Raw genomic sequence first — 13,645 nt, 5'->3', positions numbered from 1 at the left:
CAGCTGCAGTATTTGTAGCTGCTGGCTTTAAAAAAAAAAAAAAAACGCGGAGTCCCGGTGGGCTCCCGCTTTAAACAAATATGCTTTTTCAGAGAATGACTGTTAATCTGACTATCCTTGTGACTTGCTATAAGTTTAAAATGTAGCATTGTGAACAAAACAGTTGAGCTTCAACTGCACAAATTCCGCACCATGTGAAAAAAACAAAATACAAACAAAAAAGCTGCTCCCTAAGAAAGTGAAAACAACACCTTAATGGATAATAACAATAATTAAGGGGCGCTCTGAAAAATAAAAAATTAGACCACCATTATCAATAACTGTGGCATTAATAAAAAATACTTGGAACAATAATCTAATCACCAAATACAAATATGCAAATATAATATCAATAAATGCAATAAAAAATACTGAACATTGGTGAACCACCAAAAAATCAAGTCCCAAAAAATCAAGTGTCGATACATAGATAAATTCTGCAGATCCAAGTGTGGAAACAAATATTGATCGTGATATAGCAGCAAATCGGAAAAAAGGCTTGCAACTCCCTCCACCAAACATGCATCAATACACCAATTGTGAAGATGTAAGTCAAAACTGCTTACCAGATTCGTTTGACCACTTTAATTAAAAAGGAAGTCAAACAACGCCTGTACAGGATAATGCCTGCTCATATGGATACTGATGGAAATGATAGTGGATGATATGTCCCCCTTCACAGACTCAGGCGATAAATATGAAAAAATCCAGATCCATAGCATAATACTGACTTTAATAAAAAAAATAATAAAAACAAACAGCCAAATGGCTCCTTACATGGTTATGTGCCTGACCTGGCACTGGGGCTGCTCGCTTTGACTGAAAGACTCACTCTCCGACCAAACGAAAAAGTCCTTCCGCATTCGCTATTGGCGTGCGTTCCAGGCCTTCAGACCAGCAAAGCAGAGGGCCAGAAGTGGCGTCGAAAAAGCGTGACCAAGTACCGCTACAACGTACGTTTCGTTGTTAACATCTTCAGGAAGCGAGGGATGCTATTGGCGTGCGTTCCAGGCCTTCGGACCAGCAACCCAGAGGGCCGGAAGTGCCGTTGAAAAGCGCGACCAAGTACCACTCCGACGTACGTTTCGTTGTTAACGTCTTCAGGAAGTGTTCCTCGCTTCCTGAAGACGTTCCTCGCGGAAGCGTTCCTCCTGAAGCGTTCCTCGCTTCCTGAAGACTTTAACAACGAAGCGTCCGTCGGAGCGGTACTTGGTCACGCTTTTCGACGCCACTTCCGGCCCTCTGGTTTGCTGGTCCGAAGGCCTGGAACGCATGCCAATAGCGAATGCGGAAGGACTTTTTCGTTTGGTTGGAGAGTGAGTCTTTCGGTCAAAGTGAGCAGCCCCAGTGCCAGGTCAGGCACATAACCGTGTTTGTTTTTATTCATTTTTTTATTAAAGTCAGTATTATGCTATGGATGCTTTTGGTATTTTTTCATATTTATCGCCGGAGTCTGTGAAGGGGGACATATCATCCACTATCATTTCCATCAGTATCCATATGAGCAGGCATTATCCTGTACAGGCGTTGTTTGACTTACTTTTTAATTAAAGTGGTCAAACGAATCTGGTAAGCAGTTTTGACTTGCATCTTCACAATTGGTGTATTGCTGCGTGTTTGGAGGGAGTCGCAAGCCTTTTTTCCGATTTGCTGCTATATCACGATCAATATTTGTTTCCACACTTGGATCTGCAGAATTTATCTATGTAGAGACATGTCATTGGGACTTGATTTTTTGGTGGTTCACCAATGTTCAGTATTTTTTATTGCATTTATTGATATTATATTTGCATATTTGTATTTGGTGATTAGATTATTGTTCCAAGTATTTTTTATTAATGCCACAGTTATTGATAATGGTGGTCTAATTTTTTATTTTTCAGAGCGCTCCTTAATTGTTATTAAAATGTAGCATTCATAAGACTCCGGAAATGATTCCTGCCTGCAGCCGACTGATGACATCTTCTTAGCCTAGGTACAGTAAAATTAATGGAGCACAAGGACTGCTTTTTAACCTCTTCTGCTATTCAGAGATGTCTCTTACATCCAAAGCCTGAAGGGTAAATAACCTCATAGCTGCAGCAGTAGCTATGAGCTTGTTCATGTTTTCACCAGCCGGCTTCTGATTTTAAAGTAAAATTGATTTGTAAAGCTGTATTGACTAGCAGCAGCTGGATTCTATGGTTTCTGCAGCTCTCAGTGTCTCCTATTAGACCATGAAGAGAGGAAGCGGGTGCTGCAGCCGGTACAGCATTAGATCAGTGAGAGAAGTTAGGTAAGTGTTTAGGTATGTTTTTGGGGGGGGGGGGACAGTTAGTGAGGAGTTTCACTTATTTATTTTTGGCTTAAAGTCATTCTAAAGTCTTGTTTTTTGTTTAAAAATACCAAACGTGTTCTACTTACCTGATCTGTGCAGTGGTTTTGCAAAGAGAAACTCAGATCCTCCTCTTCGGCGCTCCTGGCCCCTCCCCCCTGCCAAGTGCCCCCTGAGCAAGCAGCTTGCTATGGGGGCAGGCAAGCTGCAGCTCTGTGTGTCCATTCAGACACAGAGCCATGGCTAGGCCCCACCCCCTCTCTCTTCTCATTGGGTCACTGACTTTGAAATCAGTGGAAGCAAATGGCACTCTGCTGCTGTCTTAGCCAATAAGGAGGGAGAGTCTTGTGCACAGAGTCTCTCCTGCAACATTGCTGGATAGAGATGGGCTTTATTGGGACTGGGGGGAGCTGCTGGACTTAAAAGGTTTTTTATCTTAATGCATACAATGCATTAAGATAAAAAATAAAATAAACTTCTGCCTTTTAGAACCACTTTAATGCAGAGATTGCAAACTGATTTATAACCACTCTAAAGTGTTGCCTGCTGATAATTAGTATGAGTATCACAATCGTTTACTGTTTTGTAGGTACAAGCATTCTTGGGACCACACACATCTGGCATCTGTTTAGTCAGCACAACCTAATCTTTTATTTTGTTCAAACGTTTTTGTATTTTTCCCTAAAAAAATATTGATTTGATAAACAGTTGAGCAAATATTATGCAACATAAAAATTGCAGCTACCTTCTTTTTACTCTACATGGCTTCTGTTTAAAAAATATATATATATCTGTGGGTTTTACTTGCGAAAAACATAGATTTTAGCATGTGCTCCATAGGGGAGACAGTTTATGATAAAAGATGGAAGAAAAAAAATATTAGGTAGTTTGTCTGCAATTTATTAATACATATGACATGTCTAAAATGTATTAATGCAGACTTTTTAAAGTGCCTTAAAGCAGAACTTTACCCATAACAGAAAAAATGTTCTTTAGTAAGGAACATACATTAAACATTACTAATTATGTTACCAAAACTAGTGTGTGCTGTAAATTACCTCCAGCATTGCTCCTTTTTCTTCTTGCTGGAGGCTGCCATTTTGATGATGCCCAGGACCCCTGAACAGCAGCAAATCAGAAATCGGAACTAAACTCATCAATTTAATTGTTTGCTGATCAAACTGAAGAAACCTCCTTGGCTGTAAAGGATAGAAGGGTTTAAGGCTGTCAGCAGATCAGACTTGACAAACTCGGCAATGCCTAAAAAGAGCAACTGAGCATATTCAGAGCAAGGTGAGACAAAAAGGGCCAGTCTATAGTGATCTAGCAGTACTTAATTTTCTGACTAAAGTTCTACTTTAAAGGCAAAAACTGCAGTAAGAAAAATGATGTTTCTGATAAAATAGGGGGGATGTTTTTTTTTTTTTTGCTTTTTATAATGTACTCTTCTATTTTGTTTAGCGACTTCCTGCAAAACGACGTACCTGTACATCACTTTGAGAAAGTGGTTGTACCAAGGTGAAGCCTGCAGCTGCAGTCTTCATGCAGATACCGTTTTTAGAGCTGGTGGTCAGCTTTCTGGTAATAACAATTGATGCAGTTCAGCAGCCACTCAGCTGTTATCAAGAACAATGTGAGGGGACATTGCCCCCCCCCCCCTCCTGCCGCTCCGCCTGGGTCTCCTGTCCTGTCCTGAGCCCCAAACAAAGCCAGTCTCCAGTGTAGTAATCCGGAAGCACCGATTTTGGAATTTTGAATACTTTTAAGTGTAAAGGAGGGACCCCAGATCCCTCCATAAAGAGTACATGTCACCGCCTTTTACTTTCACAAGGGATGTTTACATTTCTTGTGACAGCAATAAAAGTGATCACATTTTTTTTTAACCACTTCAGCCCCGGAAGGATTTATCCCCTTCCTGACCAGAGCACTTTTTGCGATTCGGCACTGCATCGCTTTAACTGACAATTGTGCGGTCATGTGATGGGGCTCCCAAACAAAATTTACATACCTTTTTCCTCTTTTGTTCATTGACGGACACAGCTTTAAATCTTGACTGTAGGGTTATCGCGCCACCTTCAGGAGAGGACTAGACATTACATGTAATACATGTAAAAACAGCAGAACTGCATAACTCTGCCCAGGGGGCGGTCCCTCTGCTATAACCCCTCAGCCTGCTTCCTGCAACTCGTTTTTTTTCTGCCTAGTGAAGGAGAAGCATCTAGGCCTAATGAAGGGACCATTAGTCCTGGGGATTTTTGTATTTTTCCTCAAGATTTTGATCCTGTGATCTTGTATCAATAGCCAGCTGGGTGACAGGCTGGATAATGTAGATCAGGCATGTCCAAAGTCCGGCCCGCGGGCCAATCACGGCCCGTGTTCCGGTTTCGGACACATATCTTTTGTGGCCCCCCAAGAATCCCCGATCGCCGGGGGCCACAAAAGATAGATGTGCTGGCTGCCATGGAGGGGGCGGGACGAGTGTCTTGGATACAGGACAGCGTCCTGTGTAAAAGGAAGTCCCGTCCTGTGCTGCCATTGGACAACCGTTTTGTCCATCACAGGAGGCGGGACTTTCAATTAAAGAGGCCGTCGATAGAAACAGGAGTTTCTCCTGTATGTCTGTTGGCACTGCTGTATGTCTGCTGCACTGATGGTAATGGTGAGTCTGCATTCATGGAAATGTGTGGGCTGCATTCATGGAAATGTGTGGGCTGCATTCATGGAAATGTGTGGGCTGCATTCATGGAAATGTGTGGGCTGCATTCATTGCAATATGGGGGCTGCATTCATGGCAATGTGGGGGCTGCATTCATGGCAATGTGGGGGCTGCATTCATGGCAATGTGGGGGCTGCATTCATGGCAATGTGTGGGCTGCATTCATGGAAATGTGTGGGCTGCATTCATGGAAATGTGTGGGCTGCATTCATGGAAATGTGTGGGCTGCATTCATGGAAATGTGTGGGCTGCATTCATTGCAATATGGGGGCTGCATTCATGGCAATGTGGGGGCTGCATTCATGGCAATGTGGGGGCTGCATTCATGGCAATGTGGGGGCTGCATTCATGGAAATGTGTGGGCTGCATTCATGGAAATGTGTGGGCTGCATTCATGGAAATGTGTGGGCTGCATTCATTGCAATATGGGGGCTGCATTCATGGCAATGTGGGGGCTGCATTCATGGCAATGTGGGGGCTGCATTCATGGCAATGTGGGGGCTGCATTCATGGCAATGTGGGGGCTGCATTCATGGCAATGTGGGGGCTGCATTCATGGCAATGTGGGGGCTGCATTCATGGCAATGTGGGGGCTGCATTCATGGCAATGTGTGGGCTGCATTCCTGGCAATGTGTGGGCTGCATTCCTGGCAATGTGTGGGCTGCATTCCTGGCAATGTGTGGGCTGCATTCCTGGCAATGTGTGGGCTGCATTCCTGGCAATGTGTGGGCTGCATTCCTGGCAATGTGTGGGCTGCATTCCTGGCAATGTGTGGGCTGCATTCCTGGCAATGTGTGGGCTGCATTCATTGGGGGCTGCGTTCATGGCAATACGCTGGGGGCTGCGTTCATGGCAATACGCTGGGGGCTGTGTTCATGGCAATACGCTGGGGGCTGCGCTCATGGCAATACGCTGGGGGCTGCGTTCATGGCAATACGCTGGGGGCTGCGTTCATGGCAATACGCTGGGGGCTGCGTTCATGGCAATACGCTGGGGGCTGCGTTCATGGCAATACGCTGGGGGCTGCAGATGGGCACTGACCCTTATTTTGCTTCACATGTCTATTTAAAATGTAAGATTTTTTTTTTTTTTTTTTTCCTGAGACTTCCTTTTTAAAGTTAAGGTGTGTGGTATAAGCCGATTAAATACAGTATATCCAAATAACACACCCGAGCTCATCTGTTCACCACACACAGCACAAAGGCAAGATAATTCTTGTTGGGCCGTGTATTAGTGCTTGGATGAACACACTTAGACCGAATTTTAATGGTTTAAAGAATGTCAGCCAAAATGGTCGGCCCTCGTGCATGTTCATTTCATCAAATCTGGCCCTCTTTGAAAAAGTTTGGACATGTAGGATGTAGATTCTTGTAGTCTCCGCAGCCTGGCCATTGAGCGTGAGCAGGCCCTAGCTACACGCTAGGTTGGCCAAGACATGCCCCTAATGCTCCAGGGGCGGCCCAGTGAGCTATATGCTCCTGGGCACACATGGGGGCTACTGCTGTCTGTGTCACAGTGTGCTGTGGTCAGCAGCCACCCCATACTGCTCGGGCAATGGGTCTATGGTGGAATGCCTCCAGTTATTCCGACCAGACGGATAAGTACAGCTCTCCCTGCCTCTGCAATATAGAGCAGCTGGGCATTCCCTGGGAGGTCGATTAGGGGGTCTCTCGCTCTCCCTTTACTCTCTCCCTATCCCTCTTCTCCCTCCTCCCCCTTCGGGGGATGCTGCATAACTGAGCATGAGGTGCGGTGTGTGTACCTGGGTCGGGGGTACTCCGGGGGGCTCTGTACCTTAACAGGGACTGTGCTGGCTGTTTGGGTCTGTGTGTTGTTTTTTCTACCCTTTTGTTCTTTGTCTGCGGTGCCTGTGTAAACTTTTCCTCAGCATATGCTGCCACCGTTTTCCGGCGGCCGTCGCCATTTTCCCTTAGTTTCTTTGCAGAGCATGGCTGTCAGCCATTTTCCTGGTGTTTTTTGTATACAAGAACGGCTGGTGGCCATTTTCTTGTAGTCTCAGAGTGGTTTTACCCCCAGTGCTGGGTCATTTCACCTCAGAACAGCGCAGTTTTTCTCTCTGGGCTCCTGTGACTGGACACAGAACACAGCAGTCAGCGGCAGCACGGCGCAGCACTCGGTCAGGGTGGTGAGTCCTGCGGTGGGGCCCCTCAGTCTGTGAGCAGTTAGGAGGGTGGGATTGTGTACCTTGTCCTAAGTCCCCAAGTGTGGCAGACGAGGTGGATCAGCATGGCGTCAGAAGCTGGCGCCCCTTCCCCAGACATCCCTATAATTGCAACTGGCTAACCTGCAAATAATGCAGTGCCCATGGACGCTTTGTCGTCGGTCCTGGAAAAGATCATTGCCAGGGTGGAGGCGGTGATTCAGACTCCGGCCCTGCGGCGGCCCCTGTTCTAATGTTCTGATCTGTCAGAGGATGCAGACCAAGACCCGTGTCTGGGTCAGCGCAGGAAAAGGCGCTAGTTTTAGCACTTATCACCACTGTGCGGGATACCCTGAAAACACAGGATGCAGCAGGATGCTGAGGTGTCGGTTCCGTTTGGGTCCCGTAAACCGACCCGTACACCTAAGGTGTGTCCGTATTTTTGACTTTTTTTGATAAGTTCATCTACAAGTAATGGGGAAGCCTGCAACAGGCTTTTTCAGTCCCAAGAAGAATGGCGGTGCATTACCCCTTTGAGGAGAGCCTCCTTAAAAAAAAATGGACTGCTCCTCCGGTCGTTGACTCCCCGGTATCCAGGTTGAATAAAGTAACCACTATTCCGGTAGAAGGGACTTGTGCATTCAAGGACCCTACCGACAGGAGAGCTGAGGCAGTGGGCCCGGTTTACGGTAGTGGGGTCAGCATTACGACCTGTACTCGCCATGGCCCCTGAGAGTTGGAGAACAAGAGCAACAGTCTTCCCCAGTCTGCATAGAACTAGCAGACCAGTTGGTGCACGGCCTTAAGTATCTATGATGCGGCCCTTGATACAGTCCCCCTGCTCTCTAGAGCATTGGTATTATCAGTGGTGCTATAGCACCTGATTTGGCTGAAATGATGGTCTGTGGTTAAAAAAAAAAAAAAAGCTCTGGTGGATTTACCCTTCCTTGGTGAGAGGCTATTTGCAGCTTGGATGACATCATTAAGAATGTTACAGGTTGGAAGCGTACGTTACTCCCACAGTCCAGGAAGGTTAGCAGCCATGCCGTAAGTAAGGTCCTTCTTTTTACGTTCATAAACGGCTTTTTCTCCTGCCCGGGATGATGGGTAAGCGTTCCCAGTCAGACAGGACGTCTGCTGATTGCCAAAAGCGCCCTTGGTTTCACAAGGCAAACAAGCCTGCAAGTAAAAATGCTACCGCATGAAGGTTTGCCCCCGCCTGACACTCGGATGGGGGGTCGCCTTTGGGAGTTTGCAGCTCGGTGGACCTCACTGCTATCTGACCAATGGGTGTGCAAACTGGTTTCATTGGGCTACAAGATAGTTGCTTTCTTGTCCACCAAACAGATTTTTTTTCCCTTCAGCATACCTTTGCTCCTGGCTCGCCAGGATGCCCGTTTAGGGGCAGTAAAGAACCTGCTCATACGCAGGGTGATATTGCCTGATCCGAAGCTGGAACGGTTTCAGGGATTCTACTCCAATCTGTTTGTAGTCCCTAAAAAGGAAGGGGTACATCCAATCCTGGACCTGAAAGCCCTCAACTGTTGTGAAAGTACAAAGGTTCAGAATGGAATCGGTGCACTCCATCAGGGGTACTTCCTGTCGTTTTTGGATATCCAGGACGCGTACTTGCATATACCCATATGCCTCAGGCATCAGAGGTTTCTGCAATTTGCAGTTGGGGAAGAGCACTACCAATTTGTAGCTCTCCCTTTTGGCCTGGCGTCAGCACCCTGAGTCTTTACCAAAGTGTTAAGCTCCAATTCTGGCGCTGTTAAGGCAACGTGGGATCACAGTCATGGGTTACCTAGACGACCTTCTTCTGAGAGCAGCTTCCACCTCAGAATTAAGGGAGGCTGTGGCAGTCACCCTGCAGATTTTACAGGAGTTTGGGTGCTGAACCTAAAAAAGTCAGTGCTCTTGCTGACTTAATGCCTGGAGTACCTGGGCTTATTGCTGGACTTCATGGAAGCAAGAGTTTTTCTCCCTTCAGACAAGCTGCAGATTCCCTGAGCCACGGTGAAGTTGTTGATGAACTGCAGGTGGTCGTCGTCTGCATGCAAGTTATGGGCCTCATGGTAGCCTCCTTCGAGGCGGTACTGTAAGCCCAATTTCAGACTCGAGTCTTGCAGAAGGAGATCCTGTCAAAATGGGACAAATCTCAGTTATTCCTGGATCGTCAGATTCAGGTGAGACAGTTAGTCAGGGATTCCCTCCTCTGGTGGCTGAGGTCTCCGGCCCTTCGGTCCAGGCGATTGTTCCTTCCTATCCATTGGACGGTGATCACAACAGATGCCAGCCTGACTGGCTGGGGTGGATTGCTGGGGGGTACAGTCGACCTAGGGCCTCTGGTCCTGGGAAGAATCCCAGTTGCCTATCAATGTGCTCAAACTTCGGGCGATCGGGCCATGCCTCTCCACATGGTCAACGAGACTGCAGTAACGTCCGATCAGGATCCAGTCAGAGAACGCCACGATGGTGGCATATGTCAACCATCAAGCAGGAACAAGGAGCTCAGCAGCATGAGAGGTCGCTCACATCCTCCTGTGGGCAAAACTACACGTGCCAGCCCTGTCGGCCATATACATCCCAGCGTAGAAAACTGGCAGATGCTGGACCCAGGGGAATGGTCATTGCACCCGGATGTATTCAGTCTTCTCTGCCTGATGTGGGGCACAACAGATGTGGATCTCTTGGCCTTTCCGCTCAATCGAAAGGTGCAGAGGTTTGTGTCCAGGACAAGAGAACCCTGGGGGGACGCGTCGGACACGTTTGTGGCTCCATGGGAGAAGTACCAGCTGATTTCTGCCTTTCCTCCACTACAACTGTTACCACGTCTGCTATGTAGAGTGGAGGCCGAAGGGATTCCAGTCATACTTATTGCCCCAGATTGGCCTCGCGTCCTTGGTACGCCGAGCTAGTACGCCTGGTGGCGGATGCTCCTTGGTGGTTGCCGATTCGAGAAGACATCCTATCGCAAGGTCCAATTCTCCATCCTGCTTTTCCGTCGCTGGTTTTAATGGCATGGCTGTTGAAAGCCAGGTGCTTAAGGATCGAGGTCCGTCAGACACAGTAATTTCCACTATGCTGGGGGCACGGAAATCTTCTCAGAAGATTTACCATTCTACGTGGAAGGCCTACATCTCCATGTCTTAGGAGATTGGGTGGCGTTCGTGCACTTATTCGGTTTCCAGGATCCTACTGTTTTTACAGCGAGGTGTGGATCAGAAACGTAAGCACCATTAAGGGACAGATATCAGCCTTGGCTGTCTTTTTCCAACGCCCCTTGGTGTCTCACTCATTGGTAAGCACCTTTGTGCAAGGGACTCAGCATGTAGTCCCTCTGGTTCGACCACCCCTACCTCCGTGGGATCTGAACCTGGTGCTATCGGCGCTTCAGTAGCCGCCATTTGAGAACATCAGGGAAATTCCATTGTTGACTCTTTCCCAGAAAGTTGTCTTTTTAGTGGCTATTACATCTGCCAGGAGGGTTTCTGTGTTGGCGGACTTGTCTTGAAAGTCGCCCTATCTGGTTATCCACAATTGTAAGGCGGTGCTACGTCCGCGACCCTCTTTTCTTCCAAAGGTGGTTTTGGTTTTCATCTTAATGAGGACATTGTATTAACATCCCTTTGTCCTAAGCTGACACATCCTAAAGAAGTTTCCCTACATTCCCTGGATGTGGTTCGGGCTCTGAGGGTATATCTGTCTGCTACTGCTCCCTTCTGGAAGTCAGACTCTGTTTCGGTGACTGGTCTGAAAAAAGGTTTGGCGATCTCGTCGACCACCATTTCCCAGTGGATCAGACAGATCGTGGTCCAAGCTTACCCCTTGAAGGGGCAGGTGCCCCCCTTTCCTGTCATGACCCATTCCACCAGGGCAATTGGGACCTCCTGGGCTTTCCAACATGAAGTGTCTGTTTCCCAGATGTGTAAGGCACTGTCTTGGTCATCCGTTCACACTTTTACAAAATTCTACAAAGTTGATGTAAGCGCATCTTCGGATGCTTGCTTTGGCCGCAAAGTTTTGCTGTGTAAAAGTTGCAATTTACACCTTTTTCTTTAAGAAAAGTTAAAATTTTGTTGTAAACGCATGTTTGATGCATACGTTGGCCGCAAGTTCTGGTGTAGCCGTTTCAGATGGCAACTCCTCTGTTAAGGCGTGCCTCTGGTTGTGGGTAAAGTTATGTCTTGCTGTTTCCATCCCTCGTTTTGACACTGCTTGGGGACGTCCCTACAGTCAAGATTTAAAGGAGCTGTGACCGTCAATGAACAAAAGAGAAAAGAGAATTTTTGTACTCGCCATAAAATACTTTTCTCTGAAGTTCATTGACGGACACAGCACCCACCCCTCCTATTTTACGTTGTACTGCTTGTTGACGTACTGAGCTGCAGGAGGCAGGCTGAGGGGTTGTAGCCAGCGGGACCGCCCCCTGGACGGAGCTATGCAGGTCTGCAATTTTTTACATGTATTACATGTTCTGCCTAGGGCCATCTTTAATGTTGATTGGACCCTGGGCGAAAATTTTCTTTGCCCCCCCCATGCAATTTCACTCTCCACCTTCTCTGAGACATACAATAACTAGCAGCTAGACTTAAAATCAGTTTACTGTATGAGATCAGGCAGAAATTATGATTTGTTGCCAGCAGTTACAGCAAATCATTACTGCTTACTGAATGGTTGCTAGAGGTTACAGACCAGATTACGGCTCACTGGTTAGTTGCTAGAGATTATAGCACATCATCTGCTCACTGCAGGGGAGCATGATATACATATGAATACTGCCTTTATTTACATAGCAATGCTGCCAGCAGCAACTATTTACTTAGTAATGCCACTGCTATTTACATATGAATACCGGTTATTTTCATGTAAACACAGAGTCATCTGTACACAACAGTAGGGCAGAGCTGAGCAGCATTAGTACCAGCAATTCACACTGCAATATTGGGACACAGCACAGGACTAAAACTTCAAGGGACAGGGGAATTTAAACTGGGATAGTTGGCAAGTATGAGGCAGCTGATTTCGGCCCCACAACAATGACAGGGCCCAGGGCAGCTGCCCCTTTTGCCCTGCATTAAAGATGGCCCTGGTTCGGCCTAGTCCTCTCCTGAAGGTGGTGTGATAACCCTACAGTCAAGATTTAAAGGAGCTGTGTCTATCAATGAACTTCAGAGAAAAGGATTTCGTGGTGAGTGCAAAAATCCCAAATTTTTTTGGTGGTATTTGATTTACCTCTGCGTTTTTATTTTTTGCGCTATAAACAAAAAAAAGTGACAATTTTGAAAATAATGCATTATTTTTTACTTTTTGCTATTATAAATATCCCACAAAAATATATAAAAAACCTTTTTTTCCTCAGTTTAGGCTGATTCGTTTTCTTCTACATATTTTTGGTAAAAAAAAAAGTAAAAAAAAAAAAAATCACAATAAGCGTTTGATTGGTTTGCGCAAAAGTTATAGCATCTAGAAAATGGGGGATATTTTTATGGCATCTTTTATTAATATATATTTTTTTTTAATAGTAATGGCAGCAATCAGTGATTTTTATTGTGATTGCGACATTATGGCGGACACATTTGACAATTTTGACACATTTTTGGGACCATTGGCATTGATGCAGCGATCAATGCTATAAAATTGCTTTGTTTACTGTAAAAATGTTGCTGGCAGTGAAGGGGTTAACCACTAGGGGGCAGGGAGGGGTTAAGTGTGTCCTGGGCAGTGATTCTAACTGTCTGGGGGATGGGCTAGCAGTGACACGACACTGATCGCTGCTCCCGATGAGAGGGAGCAGACAATCAGTTTCCTGTCACTAAGCAGAACCGGGAGAGGCTGTTTACATTGGCATCTCCCTGTTCTTTAGCTCCGTGACATGATTGCGGGTATCCCAGCGGTGATCGAGTCTCTGGGAAATTCAAAGTAGCGTACGGGTACGTTACTTTGCCCAGCCATGCCATTCTGCTGACAGCGGTTACAGTGGTTAAAGAGATGGTGTAAAAATTTTTTAACTAAATCCGGGGGGGAAAAAATATTTTTTAAAGCGCCCCTGTCCCCGCATGCTCGTGCACCAAAGAAAGCGCACATGCAAATGTAAACAGTTCTCAAATCACACATGTGGTATCACTGCGATCATCAGAGCAAAAGCAATGATTCTAGCAAAAGACCTCCGCTGTAACCAAAAATTGGTAACTGTTAAAAATTTTTAAAGCGTCGCCTATGGATATTTTTAACTTCTTTAGTTTGTCGCCATTCCACGATTGAGTGCAATCTTAAACCGTAACATGGTTATCTATTTACTTGATGTAATATCTTTCACAATGTACAAAAAAATTAGGCTAACTTTATTAAGTTTTTTTCAATGAAGTGTATTTTTTTCAAAAAAATTGCGTTTGAAAGACCGATGCGCAA

The 13,645-nt window shown here is 46.1% G+C and overlaps 1 protein-coding gene across 5 annotated transcripts in view; it reads left to right on the top strand.

The window, feature by feature from the left end:
• TRIO (trio Rho guanine nucleotide exchange factor) overlaps window positions 1–13,645 on the top strand; it is a 751,422-nt gene that overhangs the window by 289,199 nt on the left and 448,578 nt on the right. The window lies entirely within an intron of this gene.

The sequence above is a fragment of the Lithobates pipiens genome, unplaced genomic scaffold (assembly GCF_037356315.1).
Source record: "Lithobates pipiens isolate NorthernLeopardFrog02 unplaced genomic scaffold, aLitPip1_a1.2 Scaffold_19, whole genome shotgun sequence".
In the NCBI taxonomy this organism is placed as follows: Eukaryota; Metazoa; Chordata; class Amphibia; order Anura; family Ranidae; genus Lithobates; species Lithobates pipiens.
Note: the sequence above shows the minus strand (reverse complement) of the source record. Positions and strands in the feature narration are given on the sequence as shown.